This window comes from Hyaena hyaena, unplaced genomic scaffold (assembly GCF_003009895.1).
Source record: "Hyaena hyaena isolate Hyena2069 unplaced genomic scaffold, ASM300989v1 scaffold_132, whole genome shotgun sequence".
Taxonomy (NCBI): domain Eukaryota; kingdom Metazoa; phylum Chordata; class Mammalia; order Carnivora; family Hyaenidae; genus Hyaena; species Hyaena hyaena.
The window spans coordinates 622,066-644,116 of record NW_024080764.1 but is presented as its reverse complement, the minus strand read 5'-3'; the positions used below and the strand labels follow the sequence as shown (position 1 = coordinate 644,116).

General features: G+C 35.3%; 1 protein-coding gene and 1 non-coding gene across 2 annotated transcripts in view; both read right to left on the bottom strand.

Annotated features, from left to right (window-relative positions):
• ROBO1 (roundabout guidance receptor 1) overlaps positions 1-22,051 on the bottom strand; it is a 404,959-nt gene that overhangs the window by 289,382 nt on the left and 93,526 nt on the right. The window lies entirely within an intron of this gene.
• Positions 16,615-16,717, bottom strand: LOC120235579. Its single transcript, XR_005529457.1, has one exon. It is a non-coding gene; the product is annotated as a U6 spliceosomal RNA (small nuclear RNA).

Here is a 22,051-nt window from a genome sequence, read left to right as displayed (position 1 = left end):
TTCAGTTACACATAACTGCACTTTTCTCAGATAGAATCAATACCAACATATTAACAAGTAGTTGTTAAATTAATATTTAATTTGGTTCACCAATAAAATTCTTCATACATTTAAGATGATTTTATAATTCCTATTATTCTTCAATGTCTATAAAAACAGGTGTAATTAAGACAGTCATTTCTAAATATTTAATTATCAAAAAAATAAGTGTATAGATTCATGAGTCCCAAGTTATTGTATTAAACATTCAGAATATTGTAGTAGGCTAAGAACATAAACTTTTAAAGTTCTTGGATGGTAGATCTGATAAAAGAACTTGCATGATGTTCTCAATGAAAATGTTGACTGCCAAATTAAAAAAAAAAGTATTATTATGTACATTGGTATCTTAAAATTAAACCTTGGTAAATATTTTTAAATAGGCCCTAAAAAAATCATGAGGGATGATAGTTTCTCTTTTACCTTTGCCTACGTGCTTCCTTTAAAAATGAGTGCATATAGGAAAATGCTTAAGCATTCAGATGTTCTACAATTTTTGCATGTTTAAAAACAAAATGTTTCTAAAATGGTTTTTTTTATATTATTTTTAAACACCCCCCAAAAGTATTTGAGTTACAGAGCATGTTAACCAATTTCCAATACAAAATAAAAAATATATATATATTATCTCTTTCTCAAAAAAATGTCATGGTCTGGAATGAAAAAAACAAACAAAAAAGAAATTGGAAACAAATCCTTTTATGCTATTGATTTTATAGGAGAAATTACAAAAGAGAAAAATAAAATAGAAAATGAAATGTAACACCTTTATTCATCTCATCTGTCTCTTTCTCATTATCCACCCATGGAGACATTAACAGCCTCACTACAGAGAGAGAAATTGCTTGTTCATTTATTGTAAGACTCTTTTTCAGATAAGTGGCAATTTGCATCCTCATGAGCAATGCATGGCAATGTCTCATCTGGTCCAATGCAGTATGCAATTTTGCACACAATGTCATGCTGACCTGAAGTAACTAGGATATATGGCTTGCATAAGAAACATAATGGGTAGGGGAGATACCCACATTCATGTCTTCCAGGCCACAATTTCATTATGCTGTGACAATCAAGAACATAGCAGATGCCACACCTGAAAATATTAGGAAGTTAATTAACCAATGGAATATCATCAGGGACTTATGTTCATTCAGCCAACAAAAATACTAATGTAAAGTTCACTCAAAGACAGCAAAAGTTTTATACAACTCAACATTTACAAAGAAAAAAAACATTATTAATGGATGGGAATATGCCTTGAAGAAACAGTACTTTAAAATGCAGTAAATATAAAAGAGAAGCAATGTAAAATATTAAAACTTACTACTAATTATAGATAATTTCTGGTATCCAACAGGGATTTTTTAAATAATGCCATTTATTTTAAAATGCTCTTTTAAATTGTCAGAAAGCTTTTAAAATTATTTTTGACTAAAATCAAGAGGGAAATTTGACTACAATGGAGTAATGTATCTTTCTCCATCAGGAATGATTTAAATCTGTGAAAAGTGAGGCCTGACAGGCATAAATTGGCTCCTGTCTTTTGATATTTAGGAGATGCATTAGCTCTCTTTTCTTGACAGAATACAGTATTCCATAGGTAGATTAGACCCCATCAAATGTCTACATTAATAACATTTGTGATTGCCCATCTTTCCATTACAGTGGCCACTTTTTCCATTGTTTTCTTTCTGTCATTTACTGCTGGGGGGAGGGAAAAATTGGTTTGAGGAAATATAAGTGTCCTTTACATAGTTCTCTCCAAAAAAAAATTATAGCTTATTTTCTTATACTAGACTCTAAGTCCATCTACATTCTAGAATCCTTGGTAAATATCATCCTAGAAAGGAATAGAACTCAAGCAATCACTTAGTCCTAGTAATCCATGACCACTTGATATTCTGGCATCTTTAATGATTCTGAAAGCTATTAAAAGTGTAAAATATTTTCTATGGTCAATGAAAGAAATAGAATTTTATAAAAAGGCTTAAATAAGTGAAACAACATGCATCAAACATGGTGAAGTGGAGCTGTATTAAACAGGCACATAATATTTGAAATCAAAGAATTTTAAGCTCTATTTTAAATTTAATGTTTTATTTATTTCTGAGAGAGAGGGAGGGAGACAGCATGAGCAGAGGAGGGTCAGAGAGAGAAGAAGACACAGAATCCGAAGCTGCCTCCAGGCTCTGAGCCACCTGTAAGCACAGAGCCCGACGCAGGGCTCGAACCCACAAACCATGAGATCATTACCTGAGCCGAAGTCGGACGCTTAACCGACTGATCCACCCAGGCACCCTTTAAGCTCTATTTTAGATGAAAGAATTCTTTTTTTTTTCAATTTTTAAATGTTTATATTTGAGAGAGAGCATGAGGAGAGGAGTGACAGAGAGGGAGGAAGACACAGAATCTGAAACAGGCTCCAGGCTCTGAGCTGTCAGCACAGAGCTTGATAAGGGGCTTGAACTCACACATCGTGAGATGATGATCTGAGCCAAAGTTGGATGCTTGACCAACTGAGCCATCCAGGTGCCCCTAGGTGAAAGAATTCTCTTAACCATAGTACTATTGCCCTAGAAAATATCACTTTCTGATTTTGCACAGATTAACTGATAAGGATTTCTAAAATCTAAACTGACTTCTTTTGCTGTATCCTTTGCTGGCTTCGGGACACAAATAATAACTTTGTATACGGCAAAATTTTCATTTTGTGTTTTCTTAAGAAGGCAAATAATATAAAATTTCTATCAAAGGGAAAAATAGTAAACATATCTATCTATTGATAATATTGGTGCAGACACATTTTCTCATACAGTCCCCAACTCCACGCTATAGAGTTTCTTTTTCATATAGTTAATTTCCTTTTACTTCCCAGTCAAAGAAAGATGTAACTATGGTCAAGCAGAAAAATATTTTGAAAAGTGCTCACTTTTATCTACAGGGTTCAAGAACTCCTCTCACAAGAAAGGAATGGCACAATATAATGGGGCAAACAGAAACAGAACCCACTCTCATTATATACAAATAAATACGAAAAAATCAAAAATATAATGAATGTTTGCCACTTTATATTAACATAATCTTCCTTGAGGTACATTCTTTTGAATCCTCTTTTATAACTTCAAATCCCACACACATCATATACCATAAATATTATGGTTTTTCAATTTAGCCAACAGAAAGCGTTAGCTACTAAACAATTAAACACGTTCTCCAAATGTCTATTTTACTCCTGGAAGTTTTGTCCTGCAACACACCACCCCCAACACCTGCCTTCCAGCTTAACTTCAAAGGGATATTTCATATAAAATATCTGAGAGAAGGGGAAAAATCTGACACCACACTTGTGTGAGCCTCCACTTAAAAAAAAAAAAAAAGTGCAAAATAAGCAAATATGTATTTCTTAAAAGAATGATGCAATTAAAAAAAAACAAAAGTTTAGATGTATGTGTTTCCATGACACTTGGTTATCTTGGACCATATAATAAAAGAATTAAATAGGAGAGAAGAGGCTAGACTGTCTTGGTTGAAATTCAGGCTCTGTCATTGACCAGTTACGTAATTTGTGGTTTTTAAAAAAAATTTGTTAACGTTTATTCATTTTTGAGAGATAAGAGACACGGCGTGCGTGGGGGAGGGGCAGAGAGAGGGAGGCACTGAATCTGAAGCAGGCTCCAGGCTCTAAGCTGTCAGTACAGAGTGTGATGTGGGGCTCGAACCCACATACCGTGAGATCATGACCTGAAGTCAAGTCGGAAGCTCAACTGACTGAGCGACTAGCCTCAGGCACCCCTAATTTGTGGGTAAGTTAACAATCATGCTGAGGGTACATACACTTCATCTATAACATGGAAGCCATTTTATTTACCTCAGAGGATTGTTTTATGAACTAATGGTGATCCCATATGAAGCATTTAAAACAGGACCTAACAAAGAGTAGTTAATAAATGTTAGGTGATGTGAATATAATTATATTGGGTAGAGAACTATAATTATTATTAGTGTATATATACATTATGAACACCCACATATGTATTTGTGTGTGCTTGTATACGTGTGTGTGTGTGTGTGTGTGTGTGTGTGTGTATCTGTGTGTGTCATTCCTAATAACTTTGAATCAGTTCAGTTCAGGAGGTTTAACTTCACTTTCTAAACATTCTTAAATGCTGATACTATTAATTAAATAGCAATACTGAACGGAACGTATAATCCATTTAACAAACTTTTATGTACTATGACATTAATCCATTTTAAAGATTCATCATAGCACGGACATCAAGCAACTGACTACACTGCGACCAAATTTCAATTCTTCTTCTGGCTCCTAAGTTTCTATCCCTGGCAAAGTGGTAACTGGGAGAAAAATAAGCAAGCAACCGAAAGTCCCCGAACATCCCTAACTCATCTTTTTCCCAAATTTTATGTATATCCATAAGGCATCAGGGCTGGATACATAAGTTCCAAAAGGAACTCGGAATGTCATGCTCTTAGTCAATGTCGGAGTGAGCTGGAAAATGAAAACCACCAAAGAGAACTTAAGTAGTACAGGCTTCTGTGCACACATACTCACACAGACACACACTCAGGGACACACACACACTCCGTGTCTTGGTGCTCTCTCATGCTAGAATTCAGCAAAACAGTGGGCCATAACAATTAATAGAAGAATTTCCATTTTATGTAAATGTCATCTCTATTAGTTCACCAACTCATTCTCCCAATTATGAAACTAATAAAAATGATCCCTTATCATAACAGTAACTGTATCTCAAATCTGCTTTCAAGTAAACCCAATCCCATTCTTTTCAACTGAGGAATCACTGGGGTCTTATTTGTGTATAATTCCCTAAGTTGCTTCTGCCACATTTAAAATCAGTTTAAGCATAAGGATGATGCAGGAAGAGCCATGCAAGTTTCTGTTTAAAGTAAAAATATCAAAGTATGAGAGATTATTATACTGCACCATTAATTATGAATTGACCTAACTTGACTTCAGTACTTCTGTCAAAGGAGCCCTAAGGGGCTATTTTTATTCCCCCTGAAAATGACTGGGTAGCCACTACATGAACTCCTTTGTTTCTGCTTTCACACGCTATGCCTCTGACATCTAAGAGACCATCGAGATATTTATACGGGGCAGGGTGGGAGGGGATGAGAGAGAGAAAAAAATATATCTCAAGCATTACAACTCTGCTGTTGCTAGCTAGCACTAAACAAACTGATAGCTGAGCATACTGTGGCAGGAGAAGTGGGAAGAATAATATATATATATATATTATATGTATGTATACATATATATGTGTGTATATATATATATATATATATATACAGAGAGAGAGAGAGAACACACACAGATGCACACACTACAGAAAAGGTACTATATTTCACACTTAACTGTGTTTTAATAGTCACATAAATCTTCAAGAGAAGTAGTATTACTCGTTTTTAGATGAAGAGTCTGAGCCCTGGCGAAGTAAGACAACTTGCCAACACTCACAAACAGTAAGGGTTGGAGACAGGATTAGGATTTGAGTATGTCTGACTGACATCAAAGCTTTCACCACTATGATAGATTGCCTTCTACAGCTAACTGCATGACTGTCAAGACTAGGTATGATTCCTGAACAAGTCAACATAAGTCTAATCCAAGTACAAAAATTGTATAAATTTGGAAGGGAGGCTCTTTTGCTTTGGTTTGGTTTTATTTTTTGCTTGTTCCTCTGTTTTGTTTTAGATATATATTACTTAGGTAACACTAACAAGAACATTCTTATTTTCGAATCCTGAGGTCCTTCCTGCCATATTATGTTTTCTCTGACAATCAGTATGAACAGACCAGCTGTCCAACATCACTCATAAAATAGTTCCTAATTTGCACCAAATCGCTTGCCCTGAACCCCTCTCTCCTGTCTTCTTTAAAAAGCATATGTCACAGCTGCATTTCAACTACGCTCAAGTAGTGCCTCATCTGTGAGCCATCTCAATGGACAACTAACATTTTGAAGTGCACACAAAATGGGACCAATGGTGCCTTACTGTTAATTAAAACCATCCTGACAGCAACGGACTTGGCCTTTATGATCAGCTTCTCTCCATGTTTGCTGACTTGAGTCAACACATCTGCACCTGTAGGCTGGCTCAAGATGAATCAAATGTGAAAACTGAAGTGATCCTTGAAAAACAGGAGGGCTGAACTCCTTTTTCCTAAGATAAGCAATTCTCCTGCACCAAATGTGTATGTGTACATTCAGTCTAATACTTGGAACATCACTATTATTGCTAACAAAGGAACGTTAGACATTCTGATATCTTAAAGCAGCTGTTCTCAAATGATCTGGTGGCAGGAGTCTTTTGTATTCTTAAAAATCATTGAGAACCCCAAAGTGTTGTTATTTATGGGAACTCCATCCATTGATACTTTTATGTTAGAAATTTAAATGGAGAAAGATTTTAAATACTTAACTAACTTACTTTAGAATAAAGATAACCTTATTAAATGTAAACATAAATAACATTTCCATGAAAACTATATTCTCCCAGACAAATACAGTGAAAAGAACAGCACTGTTTTTACATTTTTACATGTCTAGTTTAATGAACAGACAACTGGATTCTTCTACTTACTTCTGCATTCAGTCTGTTGCAATACATTATTTTGTTGAAACAGATGAAGAAAATTAAGCCTCACAAAGACATCAAGGTAGAAAAGGACTCTTAATACCCTTCTCAAATAATTGTGGATATTCTTCTTTCATATTGCACCACCGGTCCACATGTAGTGGTTCCTTTAAATGTTAGTGGCTATGTGGAGTCTGAAAACACTTCAAGGAACTTTTTATAATCCATTAAATTAAAATATATTGTTTTGTCTTGACCTTTGAATGAGTCTTTTACCACACATGATTTTGACATTGGGGACTCCTTAGAGGATCTCTGGACCAAACTTTGAGAAGCGCATATGAAAGGAAACAAAATAAAACAAAACTCTGAAAAAGGTTTGAATGAATGAACTTAGCACAGTGACAAAGAAAGTACGACAATGGTACAATGAGCCTCATAAAAAGATTCAAGACTTTAGTTATTCCGTAGGAGTAGATTTGTACAGATTAAGAAAGAGCCCCTTCTGGGGACCCAGCCTCAAAAACTTGGCTTAGAGAGTAGTAGAGAGTCAACTGGATAGCCTCTGAGTCCCCCTTGGCCAGACTGATCTTTCACTGTAAACAAACTACACAACCATAGGGGATGTCTTAGTCATATTTACACACAAGGGACAGCAATTCACACAGAGTAGAAAAAAATAGAAGAAAGCCAATCTGCTATTGTGAGCCGGAACAGTCTGATAAAATTCATGTCATTCTCTTTTATTCCTTCACTTCTGCAGTCTATTCATGACAAGTTTGACAGTTAAAAATTCATAATCAGTAAAAAATAATATCAGGTCCCAGCTCAGGACTTTGATTTTATGACCTGGTTATGGGGGTAGGTGGGTGGGAAGTAGGTAACAGGAAATATTGAAAAAGAAACCTAATTTTTAAATTGTAATAGTAAGATTTAAAAAAAAAAAATTCTGTCATTTAAACACAATAAAAATTAAAATTCCTAAGCATTTTGACTTTGTTTCATAAAAAAAAAAAAGATGCGTAAAGAAAGTGATTTTACATCACTTCAATGAAAATATAGTTAGAATACAATGGAACAAGAGATTCTAAAATAGCACATTTTAGTTAAAAAACACATAGCTTAAAATATTTTTCTTAAAATTTTATGAGACCACTAATTTTATCTAGTTTGCATCAACTAAAGAGTACAGCAGTGAAGAAAGAGTAAAATTCAGTAAAAATTAGTTTCTATCTCATTGTTTTTTAAGTTATCATGTCATACTGCAAAAATATTTAATAATGATAATAAGTAATCATGCCATACTGCAACCATTATCAAATTCAGAATGGTCCTTTATTCAATTAATGTGTATGTAGTTCTAATGAAAATTTGACTTTTACCAACATAACTTACCATCAAAAAAACCTAGCTATTTCCTACTATATCTGGTGACCAGAGGGTTCAGTTCCAAAAGTAAGGTAATTGCTAAACATCAATGCCATCAGAGACTTGTGCTGTGTGGTAAATATGCAATTTTGCAAAACACAGGGTTTATAAGCAATGACTCATATATAATGGAGTTTACCAATAAGTCTGAGTTGCCATTTAAAATGAATATATTAAATGCTGGTCATGAGTAGAAAAACTACTGTATTTGGTACTAATTGTGGTTCTTTTTTCCTTCACCACTGTCTGAGCTCATTAGAATCACATGCTGTGCAAATCTCTCCCCTTTGGAAAGTCAGATATTATTGCCTCCTTTATGCCATTAGTTACCCTTAAGCTTCACTGTACCAAGGGGCTATGGGCATTGAAAGTGCATACTGGTACAGTGGTGAGGACAGTTTCTCTTCCACAGATGAAAAGCGTGCATGAGCTGTACTGAACATTAAAGTGCACTCTAGAGCTTGCTAAAATCCCTCCAACAGACTTTTTTTGGTCAGCCTTTCAACATAGATATAATAAAAATGTAAGATGCATTCCATATCCTACTCTAAAAAGTAATTTTAGAGTTTTACTAAAAATGAGTGCTAAAACCCAAAAATGTAAACATGAAGCCTAAAACAATTTAAAGATTTATTTTAATTACAAAAACTATTTAAATTACAGGGATATAGGTAGTAATGCAGAAAGAAAATCTATTATGATCTATGCTTCTCCTCATAATGGTGACTTATGGAAACTCTGCATTTCAGGATAGGAAACTAGTGTTTAGCATGAATATCTCTACCTAGAGTTCACTAATGCCCTGCGAAGTTAATTTCCAGTTGGCCCCAGATATTCTAGAATTGTAGACTACATTCTTGACTAAATAAACAAACAAACAAAAAAACTACACTCACATTAACTTTGAAATTGTTCAGAAAATCAATCTGAAAATTATCATATATATATATACACGTATATAAATTATCATATATATAATACAATCATTTTCCTGTTCACACAAAGGATTCAGTTATATGCTGTTTAGAAGTATCTATTCACTTAGTTCACGAAAGAAAACGTAGCCAATGTAAGTTCCACGCTATTAAAAAGAAGAGAGTTTTGTCTGTGAGTTGCAACACAAAAGTTACTCCTCTTAAGACTAACAAACGTCTTTTCTCTAATTACATGTTCACCAAGAAAACTCATTTGAATATTCTGGTCTACTAATAAACTTATTACTAATAAACTTACTAAAGTAAGTCCTCAAACTGAACATTAAGAAATTGCTATTCTTTTTTCCTTTTTATTTCTTGAAAGAAGGTATTCATTTGATATTTTTATCAATGGTCTATCAAGGATAAAAAAGCAATTCCAAGAGAAAAATCTAGTCATATTCTTAGACCATCAGTGTATTTTGACAAATAGCTACTTAATTTTTAATATCAGGCATTATGCAATTAAAATAATTTATAAAGTGGGGCGCCTGGGTGGCTTAGTCGGTTAAGCGTCTGACTTTCGCTTAGGTCATGATCTCGCGGTTCTTGGGTTCGAGCCCCGCGTCGGGCTCTGTGCTGACTGCCAGCTCAGGGCCTGGAGCCTGTTTCGGATTCTGTGACTCCCTCTCTCTGTGACCCTCCCCTGCTCACGCTGTCTCTCTCTCTCTCCTAGAAATAAATAAAACATTAAAGAAAAAAAATAATTTATAAAGTAGTTTTAATAGTTATCAATAATTATTGCTGCTTGATCATTAGGTATCCTACACTTTCTACTATAAAAGCTGCTGATGCCACAATAAAATAAGATTATATGACCCTGCCTTACTATTAAAGGACGTCCTTATTTTGAATGAGAGAATAAATGAGGAATAGTGCTTTGCACATCAAAGTAAATGATCTTTAACGTAGTAGACAGCCGATGGTGATTTAATGTTTATAAAGGATTCTTCATAGTCCTATAGAATAAAGTCTTTATTAACCTGAAATTTCAAGCCATTTTGTATATTTCAAAAATGTCACGTATTTATAGTTTATATGCATAATACATGAAAACGCATAATATAGGGGTCTGTGTGTGTGTGTTTTAAGTTTCTACAGCGTTTTGGGGTTTTGTTTTGTTTTGTTTTGTTTGCTCCTCAGTAAAAGATCACTTTAAATCAGATCTACATTCACCTAAGGAATGGCACTTTCGTAGAGTTCCTCCCAAGGAAGTAGGAGAAAGTTTCACTCTTTCCAATTCCACTAATACCAAAGATGATTTAACTCCTAGAAGGAATCAGTGAGTATAGGAAATGCCATTAGATAATTCATAAGATAGTTGATAAGAGTCAAATATTAAGGAAATCTGGAAGGAAATTCCAGTATGGAAGAAGAGGATTAGGACAGAAAGAAATGCAGAGACCAGAGAAATGACAGGTGGGAAGAAATGCCGGTAGTTTCCATAAATGCCCCTCCCAAATCAACCAAGCAAATGTTTTTACAATGGTTTGCTCATAGGCTATGGCAAATATTCTAGGTATTCCTGTGAGTAATTTCTTCATTCCAGTTGAGACCGTATTTTGAAAACTATTAACTAACTGAACCAGGCTGAAAGCAATATTAAACAGTATTTTATAGAGCCGAAGAAGTTCTCCATGTGCAGTCTCTGAACCAGCTTCTTCAGCAGCACCTAGGAACTTGTCAGGAATGCAAATTCTTAGGCGCAACCCCAAACCTGCTAAATCAGAGTACCTGCTAACCCTACAATCCAGGTTTGAACAAGCCATCCAGGTGATGTGATGCACAGTAAAGTTTGAGAACTGCTGTTCTACACTTGAATGATTCCCCGTGGATAAAGTTAGATCAGGGATCATTCAGTTTGTCAGTGCACTGAATAATGCCAACCACTACAAAAGCATGTAATAATAAAAGGAGAGGTTTACCATTTAGAAAACACAGAACCACAGACATGAAAGAACTTACAGGAAGTAATATAAGTAAGCCCATACTTTGATAAGTTCTGAAATCCAGTATCTGGGAAATAATTTATTGATTTCATGTCTGTAGTTTTGAAGTCTATTTTTGTAGAGCATAGTTACATATATTTTTATTAAATTGATATATAAGAGCACAAGCCATAAAATTCACTAACCTGAAACTGAGTGATTAAGTAAAAGAGCATTCACTTTTGATAAACAAGAGTTTAATATACGTGCTGAACCCTTCTATCCTGTTTCATTCAGTTATTTTATGAGCACTCTTCCCTCTGCTACAGATAGGGACTTTATTGGTGATACTGACTATGTAACACTTGGACACAGAGATGAAACGAATGCCCCCAGTGTGCTCCTGGAAACTTCTGATCCTGATCTTACTAAAATGAGTAAGAGAGTCACGCACCAGTAACCTGACCTTTAACCTGAGTTTGCCTTTGGGGAATTTTGAGACAGACTAAATCAATTGATATGGCCATTACAATTGAAGGCCCTGTCAAAAATTTTACAGTATTTGAAAGGGGTAATTGGAATCTGAAATGGACTGTAAGCGACATGGACTTCAGTTCTCAATATGCCAGGAATCCAACACACTCGATTTCTTCTTTACACTCAATAACAGGAAGGAAGCAAAAATGTTATACAATTTCCAAACAGATTCTGAAAGATTCTACTATTGTGATTCCATTATATGTCCAATAATTCTTTCAATAATATAAGAAATGATAGGAGATAGCTTTTAAATAAATAACTTTTAACAAATATCTCGTGATGGCATGCACTTAACATTTTTCCTTGAAAACTTCATAATTTTGGAGAATATGGAATGCAGGGAAGATTGTTCTCTTACCTAGTTCAAAGGAAAAGTATTTTGCAGGAGAGCCTAAAGATCATCTTTATTTTACAGTTCAGAAAAAAACAATTAAATTGAAGCTTAGATTTTTTAACTTCAAAAACTAAAATACATAGCTTTTGTGTTTGTTTGTTTTGATTTATGCATAGCCCCCAGGGTACCTTTTGTACTGGCCAGAAAAACAGAATGCTTTTTAACATCGATGTGTGTTTTGAATTATACTAATAAGCAACATATCAGCTGCGAGGTGAGACTACATTGAAAAAGACTGCTTCAGCTTACGGAAAATACCAGCTGTCTCCACTCTGTGAAGATGGATTACCACCTGTCCTGTTATCTCCCGTACACAATACAAGGCACGTTGGCCATTTTAACCAGGATAACTGTACCCATATGTTCTTTAATTCTGGTCTGCATGCTGCCTACCATTAAATATCCGTAATGGATAATAGTAAATAGGAGATTAGCATGGAAGACAGGGTGTTTAGGCAGAGTCTAAGCCTCTGTTTTATTAAACCTTCCTCCTTGTTCCTGAAACCTGTACAAGCAAAAATATTTGTGATAATATCATCAATTTTAGCTAACTAGTAAAGCATCCAAGTGCAAACAGAAAACAGTGATTTTGTTTTTAACCCTTAGGAAGTTGAGGCTACAGGTCACAATAAATTAAAACGTATGTTGCCATTAAGAAAAAACCCAATACTTAAATCTTTAAAATGATCACATACATAATTTGCTATGAACAATTTTGCTAGGAATTCCCTCCTTTTCTCATCACTTACAAAAATGCTACATGACTGAATGTATTTGACAGAAAACAGTATAGGAAAAGGAGCACAGAGTTTTAAAATTTTACAGTTGAAAAAAGTTAGCTTTATTTGAAAATTAAAATGTGTATTTAGAATATCAGTTACCTTACAAAATCTTTAGCCAACAAATGGAGATACATAAATATGCATTTCTACTATGGAATAAACTGGAGTAAAAAACATGCTCCATTATCAAATGTATTTATTTATCTGGTCGGCTCAATATGTAACCAGTAGTATATGAAAGGCGACGATCAGATACTGAGTTCTGTTTTAGTGAGTACGGGGCTAACTTCAGCTATACAGAAATCACACACAGAGTTGTGGCCTTAATATGGTTACATTATATGCTGAGCCAATGGACCAAGCAGGTCAACTAGCAGCTGTTTTATATAGTGATCTATACTTAGGACCTCAAGTCAGTATGATTTGATACTAAATATTAACCAAGAATGTAAAACAATGCAAAAAATAATTTATAAAAAAGTGTAAAGTGTATTTAAAATCCCATTGCTTCATTTTAGATGATAAACATAAAATAATCTCAAAAAAAATCTCTCCAACGTAAATAGTCATAACATTCAGACATTCCTGTTGGAGGAAATAACAGATTGATCTTTGCAGGTATATTTAGTCCTACTTTTGAGTTCTGATTTATATTAGCCAAACATTTTATTTCTTTCAACTTGTGAAATGTTAGAATTCGTAATTAAACTTTGAAATAAAAAGAATAGGGAGAAGCAAATAGACAGTAAAGGACCACGTCACAAAAGTTTTCTTGATTTACAAAACTTTTCTTAAAAGAAAGCAGAAAGCTATTGTAATGGTTAAAGACAGAGCCCTTTTATGTGTGCGGATGGGAAGTACTCTCAGAGAGGGTCATATTTCCTTAGGCTAAAGACCAAGAAAACTTAACAGCCCCAGGCCTGGAGTTTAGTGGTGAGAACAATTCATTCATTGAGCACTAAGATTCAGTAATCAAAGTATGAGGACAAGAGTGTGATTTTCATCTTATATAAGGACAAGTGACTACCAGTATTCAAAAGAAACAAATGGCAGTAGGAAAATGAAATCTCCCATATGGCAGGGATTTTTAAATGCATGGTCCCTTATTTATTCACTTTTAAATTTCATTTTGTATAAATCATTGGCACTATAATAGGCCACGGTGCTTGGCAATTTCCAAAATAGTTTCATATATATTTTAAACATCTCTTCAAAAATCACACAGAATAAAACTAATTTTTTGATTAAAATTGAAAAAATTATGCTAAGTGTAGAAATTTACCAAATATTTAATACCAACAGTCACAATACAAGAAAATGTATGCAAATTTAAAGGTAAAAGTTACAATCATTTTTTCAAATAATATTTCACTCAGTGCACACAATAAGTTTTGTTGAGAAGTTTAATGTTAGAAGCGCTTAAGAGACAGATGGAACAGCTGTGTATATTTACTATACATATTTATCCCCTGTCCATTTGACATAATATTTAGACTCCAGTAGCCCTCATCCTATATAACTGTTTCTCTGACACTACTACAAATCTCAATGGATGACCAGAAGAATTAATAATAATCAATCAATGTCTTTATTAGATGTAACTTGCTTGGTTTTATAATACTAACCTTAGAAATAGGTGCTATGGCTTAAAATATGCATGTAATTTTACCTATTTAAACTTAACTAAAATCTTAGGTAATAATGGAGACAGTGCATTTTAAAGATAAGATATGTAGTTGAAAATGGCAATTTTTATGAAAAAATGACAAAGGATTTTCACAATTCTTAAAAATATTTCAGGGGCACCTGGGTGGCTCAGTCAGTTAAGCATCCTACTTTGGCTCAGGTCATGATCTCATGGTTTGTTGAGTTTGAGCCCTGCGTCAGGCTCTGTGCTGACAGCTCACTCTGTCTCTTTCTGTCTCTCAAAAAATGAATAAACGTAGGGGCGCCTGGGTGGCTTAGCTGGTTGAGCGTCCGACTTTCGCTTAGGTCATGATCTCGTGGTTCGTGGGTTCGAGCCCTGTGTCAGGCTCTGTGGTGACAGCCAGCTCAGAGCCTGGAGCCTGTTTCAGAGTCTGTCACTCCCTCTCTCTCTGACCCTCCCCTGCTCATGCTGTCTCTCTTTCTCTCTCTCTCTCCTAGAATTAAATAAAACATTAAAAAAATGAATAAACGTAAAAAAATAATTTTTAAATATTTCAAATTTTGGGGAGATACAAAGAAAAAATAAGCATTTGTGTTTCTGACTGAATTTTAACCCACTTCTGTCAAAGATTCCTATTTTCAATTTCTATTTAAAATTAATTTCATGGGGCGCCTGGGTGGCTCAGTCGGTTAAGCGTCCAGCTTCAGCTCAGGTCATGATCTCACGACTCATGGGTTTGAGCCCCACGTCCGGCTCTGTGCTGACACCTAGCTCAGAGCCTGGAGCCTGCTTCAGATTCTGTGTCTCCCTCTCTCTCTGACCCTCTCCTGCTCACATTGTCTGTCTGTCTGTCTCTCTCTCTCAGAAATAAATAAAACACATATCAGATAAAGGGCTAGTATCCAAAATCTATAAGGAACTCATCAAACTCCACACACGAAAAACAAACAACCCAGTGAAGAAATGGGCAGAAGATATGAACAGATACTTCTCCAAAGAGGACATCCAGATGGCCAACGGACACATGAAATGATGCTCAGTGTCTCTCATCATCATCAGGGAAATACAAATCAAAATCACACTGAGATACCACCTCACGCCGGTCAGAGTGGCTAAAATGAACCAATCGGGAGACTCTAGATCCTGGCGAGGATGTGGAGAAACGGGCACCCTCCTACACTGTTGGTGGGAATGCAAACTGGTGTAGCCCCTCTGGAAAACAGTGTGGAGGTTCCTCAGGAAACTAACAATAGAACTCCCCTATGACCCAGCAATAGCACTGCTAGGAATTTACCCAAGGGATACAGGAGTGCTGATGCATAGGGGCACATGTACCCCAATGTTCACAGCAGCACTCTCAACAATAGCCAAAACATGGAAAGAGCCTAAGTGTCCATCAACTGATGAATGGATCAAGAAGATGTGGTTTACCTATACAATGGAATACTACGTGGCAATGAGAAAGAATGAAATCTGACCATATGTAGCAACATGGATGGAACTCAAGGGTGTTATGCTGAGCGAAATAAGTCAGGCAGAGAAGGACAGATTCCATAATTTTGCATGTATTGGTGGATTAGGAGGAACTTAATGGGGGACGATGTGGGAAAAGGGGAAAAATAGTTGGGGAGAGGGAGGGAAGAAAACCATGAGAGACTCTTGAATGCTGAGAACAAACTGAGGACTGAGGGGGGTGGGGGGAAGGGGAAGGAAAGGTGGGTAATGGGCAGGGAGGAGGGCACTTGTGGGGATGAGCACTGGGTGTTATATGTAAACCTACTTGACAAACTATTTTTTAAAAAATTAAAAAAATAAAATAAATTTAATTCCATAATCCTCCATTATTTCTAAACAAAATCACAATGAAAAATACAGATCAGATTAGCATTGGTTTTTATCTGGTATAACATTATTTCCAATATTTCTACATACTGACTGATTATACTTCCCTCCCATATGACACATTTTTAAAAAATTATTTTTCTATAATATATCCCTTATTGAGACATAAGGTTTAATTACGAACATAAAATTTAGATTATATCCAAAATATGCTTTTAAATATTTGTCTATGGGAAAATCTTAATTTATAAAAAAAATATATATCAAGTGGGAATATATTCAGATCACTTTGGAAAAAGTGATCTTTTCTAAATGAAAAACTTTGGAATTGATCTATAACTCTCTCTCTCTCTCTCTCTCTCTCTCTAAGTAAATCACTTCACTTAGGGAACCTCAGTTTCCCTACCCACAGATATCAGAATAAAATATGGAATGCTTCACTGTTTGTATCTTATCCTTTCACAGCGGCCATTCTAATCCCTGTATTGTTCCAATTTTAATATATGTGCTACCAAAGAGAGAACTATCTAATCTCTTTAATTATCTGTCTTATAACAGTTGTGAATATGAATGGAGCATGGGAAGGGAAGGGGAGGGGAGGAGAGGAGAGGGGAGGGGAGGGGAGGGGAGGGGAGGGGGGGGGGGGGGGGCGGGAGGGAGGAGGGAAGGAAGGAAGGAAGGAAGGAAGGAAGGAAGGAAGGAAGGAAGGAAGGAAGGAAGGAAGGAAGGAAGGAAGGAAGGAAGGAAGGAAGAAAGGAAGGAAGGAAGGAAGGAAGGAAGGAAGGAAGGAAAAGAGACAAGATGTACAAATAAGAGTTTATTTATATCCATCTTCTTTGAACTAGTCAGAACAAGAAATCCTCCACTGAGAACTTTACTATATACCTCAGGTAGAATGATTTAAGCATCAGCAGACCAGTTAAAAAATCTAAAGTTGAAAATGTTCAACTTGAGTTCTGAGGCTGCATCATTAAATTTTCATATCTTAATCAATGATGATAGTATGAATACAGCCATAATTTCTCTTATACATGACTATAAAAGTAAATCTGAAATATTCTAAATCAAAAAGATATTACCTCTTAGAAAAATAGTAAGTATTTCTAAAGTAGGCAAGGATTAAGCTAAATTGCACAAATTTAGGCTACATATTTTGCTTTGGTGACATATTAATATAAATGTATTTGTTGACGGTGGTAAATTAAGTTGTTTTATATCTAGAAATATGATTAAGTTTATAAAATCTGAATTTTCATCATTCTTCAGCCACAATAAAGAGAAAAGAAAGCATATTTAGGAAAGACTGTTAAAACTCCAGTCTGAAGAAGTCCTTAGTCATCCTGAACCTTTAAACAGGCCTTTGGCATAAACTCAGATCATATCCCAGTAAGATAATTTCTCTGGGGACATATCATTCACTCAGCTTTGAAGGATTCCTCTTAGACACATTCATCCGGCCTATTAACAATTCTAATTCAAAGAATCCAAAGAAGCAAGCAAGCAAAAAGGAAATAACTATTTTTTTCTCAACCCCCAACTCTCAGCTTCCATTCAAAAACTATCTTCCTTCTTTTTATTCTTTCCTATGTGAATTCTTATTCATGTTGTTGAAGATCAGAGCTATTACACGACAGTGGATAAATTGTTCTGTGATAGTTATATTTCTTACGGTACACCCCACAGGTCTATGCCATCAGCCCATGGGCTTTCAGCACACATTAACTGATGTTAATACTTGATAATAAGTTAAAGATTTAGAACTCATGTTGTGAGCACCAAAGTCTGTTGGTAACAGATTTTGAAACAACTATCAAAAAAACACACATATATATAGTAAACCGTTTATGGAAACATTGTAAAATAATTCTAATTTATTCCTTCTATGATACAAGGCTAAATTATGTTAATGACATCTACATCTATAAATGGAAAAAAAATAGTGAAAACCCCATTTTGCAAAGAGAAATAGGTAAATATTTTGGAATGCCTGTGGTCCATAAAAGAGGCAGAGTATTAAAAGTGATGAGAGAAAAGTGTGAAAACCAATGATGGAAGAATAGCTCGGAAAAGTTATTAACCAGGAAAAGTTCTAGCATGGAAAATACAGTAACTCGCTGGTTACTAAACATGGTTCATATGAAAGAACCAAAAATAGCTATAAATTTTAGATAACATTCGATGAATTTAACACTCAAAGATAAACCATTATCCCTTATTTGACAATTTTTGGGTTTTGTTTCATGTAAACGTGCAACAATCTTTCTTAACTCAGTGTCTGCTTTCTCTTCAGGGTATAAAACAATCACCAGGTAGTCTGTGGTAGGGTAGCCAAAAGAAATAAAGCATCAGCTCAATTAGATCCTGGCTTTCCTTCTTGAACTCTACAAGTTCAGACGGCTGATTGTTCATTTGTCTTCTCAGCTGCCTCGTAGGAACCAGAAAATAGACCTATGAAGTTGAGGACAATGTACCTAAATATGCAACCTTCATACTTCGCAGAAAAAATTCTCATGGATCCTGACCCTACCACCATAAAACATTTTCAGCTATGAAAATAGAAAGTACCTGGCAACTGTTCTAATTTGGGTGTATATCTAATTCTCCACCACCATGTTTCTGCAACCAATTTACTGATCATTTTTTATGGTTCTTTTTAGAGCAGATGAACATTAACACGTTGACCAGCTCTTTCATATACTTGAAAATACTTTACCAATTTTAGTGAAAAAGTCAATGACACACTGACAACATATTATCTCCGCAACGATCAAACAAATTAGGGCTATTCCCTATAATATGAAGTTTATGTCCATTCAAGATTATCAATTTGTGCTTGATTTTCTCAATGCTCATTATATCTGAGCCTCAGGAGATCACGGTCATTCGAGCTTCAAGCAGTCCCAAGTGAGTCCTCAGAAGTGAAGCTTCTGGGAAATCCTCTGAGCAGGCGACTTTACACATTTTCTAGGTCAGCCAGTCCAAGGCCAGACTGAAATACTGGGACTTTCATATCACTGAAGCTTATTAGAGAGAGATAAGTAACTCCCATTTTCTTAAAAAATGCTTATTTATTTTTGAGAGACAGAGAGACAGAACGTGAACATGGGAAGGGCAGAAAGAGGAGACACAGACTCTGAAGCAGGCTCAGGTTCTGAGCTGTCAGCAAAGAGCCCGACGTGGGGCTCAAACTCATGAACTGTGAGATCATGACCTGAGCTGAAGTCAGACGCTTAACTGACTGAGCCACCCAGGCGCCCCACTCCCATGTTTTAAGTTGAAGAATTACATGCTGAATTTGACAACATAAAACAAGATAAAATATAAATTAAGTAGAATCAAAGCAAATGACCCTAACAGAGAACTGAACACATCACAAGAACAGTGCCATCAATACAAGAGAAAGGGACGCAGTATGTGTTCACAATGTAAGCCAACTGAAGCTTTCCTGCTTCCCAGCAATTTACTTAAGTGAATTGTCTGTCAATATCCAGGCTTTAGCAGATTACCTGCAGCATGTCAGATTGCACGGATTGATCTCTCCTGGACATCCCAGTCATGGTCCCTTAAGGGGTCACATTAGGAATGGTTTCTTGACTCAAAGTCACTTTATATTTTAGTTTTTACACCTGAAAGTATTACACTGTATGTTGACTAACTGGAATTTAAATAAAAACTTGAAAAATTTAAGTCCAATTAGTCAACATACAGCGTAATATTAGTTTCAGGTATAGAATTCAGTGATTCATCACATACAACACTCAGTGCTCATCACAAGTGCCCTTCTTAATGCCCGTCACTCATTTAGCCCATCCCCCACCTCACTTCAACAACCCTCAGTTTGTTCTCTGTATTTAAGAGTATGTACGGTTTGCCTCACCCTCTGTTTTTATTTTATTTTTTTCCTTTCTTGCCCCTATGTTTGTCTGTTTTGTTTCTTCAATTCCACATATGAGTGAAATCATATGTTATTTATCTTTCTCTGACAAAAATCTCTTAATATATCACAACAAATTGAGGAAGACAAAAATAATAAAGACAAAAAGAAAAAAACATCGATCAGCAATCAATTTGCCTCCTCCTTTTAGCCCATCTCAAGTTTTATGTGGGAAACATATTTTTAAGTATACTAATCTAATACTAGCTTGGTTTGTCTTTAATGTAAAATATCAAAGTCACAGCTTAATCCTACATACAAAATGTATAGATATTGAGTCACTGACTGTGGCAGAATAAAAATGTATGATTCTTATTTGTGAAAAGGATTCGCATGCGTAACAATAACATTTTATTGATTCTTGTCTGTAACCACAGATTAGTAAAACAAATAGAAAAATATAAACTGAAACTGTACATTTTAGAACTGACTGCCACATGAATAGTTATTTTACCAAAGGACATAAATGTATAGTATGCTTTGGACTTATTTTGTGGGAAGGTAATTGTCTCAAATATAAAATGAATGTCTTGGGGCACCTGGGTGGCTCAGTCGATTAAGCATCAGACTTCAGTTCAGGTCATGATCTCACAGTTCGTAGGCTCAAGTTCATGGGTTCAAGTCCCGCGTCGGGCTCTGTGCTGACAGGTAGCTCAGAGCCTAGAGCCTGTCTTCAGATTCTGTTATCTCCCTCTCTGTCTGACCCTCCCCTGATCACGCTGTCTCTCTCTCTCTCTCTCTCTCAGAAACAAATAAAACATTAAAAAAATTTTAAATGAATGTGTTTAGTTTTACATTAATGATTAAGAATCTTTCATGATTAAGAATTTTCATTCATGGAAACCAACTTGACAATAAACTATAAAAGAAAAAAAAAGAATTTTCATTCAGTGTGAGAAGAAATATAGCATAAGGATCATGAACAGGGGAAAAGTTATTTAAACTACCTGGGCCTTGATTTCATCTAAAAAGTAAGGGTAATAACAATACCTACTTCACTGAGTTTTTGTGAGGATTAAGTAAATTAATAAATGTAAAACAGTGTTTGACTCAGAAGTACTGGTTATTATGACAGTTAACATGGCCTTCCAACTCAACTTTTTCAAATTAAAGAAAAACAAACACAACAACTAAGATTGTATTCTATAATAAGGTTTTACTAAGAGTCAATTTATCCCACTTAGTTAAATATGAAACAGAAATAAGTTATGTTAGCTTGAATATTAAAATTCAATATTCTTCTTCCTTTGGGTCTGCTCAGAATTTCAGTGGCGATATTCCATACAAATAAACACAATTTCCATTGCTAAGTACTCTCTCTATGGTGCTTAAAAAGCTTCCCAACAGCCAGGACTATACTTAAGCCGTTTGATTAGCCCCTTATGTCAGATGAAAAAACAGTTTTTACAAACGTTAAGTGAAATACCGGTCATTTTGAAAGGAAAGATTCTCTATAGCACAATAAGTCTCCCAAATGGAATGTCTCTGAAATAATATGATTTTGTTCTCAAAATAAATCCACCTTGTAAAAAGTCAGAATTAGGGGGACATTAGTATAAAAAGAAAAGCGTTATGAGTGGCAGGATAAATCGGGCATATTTGCATACAACATTTGTAACAGTTCACTTGCAGGGAGCAAAAGCTGGCACAGTTAAATTTGCAAACAACTATCAGATAAAAGGAAGATACCGCACATATTTAAAAAGCAGAAATGATCTCTAGCCATCTAATGAATTAAAAATACATAAAAGACAAACTAGGTTTCCACATGATTAAATGCATGTGTAAGGCTAGTCAACAGAATGAATGCTATGACTGGGGTGTCTGAGTGGCTCAGTCAGTTAAGCGGGTTATTTTGGTTCAGGTCATGATCTCACAGTTCAGGAGTTCCTGCCCCACATTGGGCTCTATAATGACAGTTCAG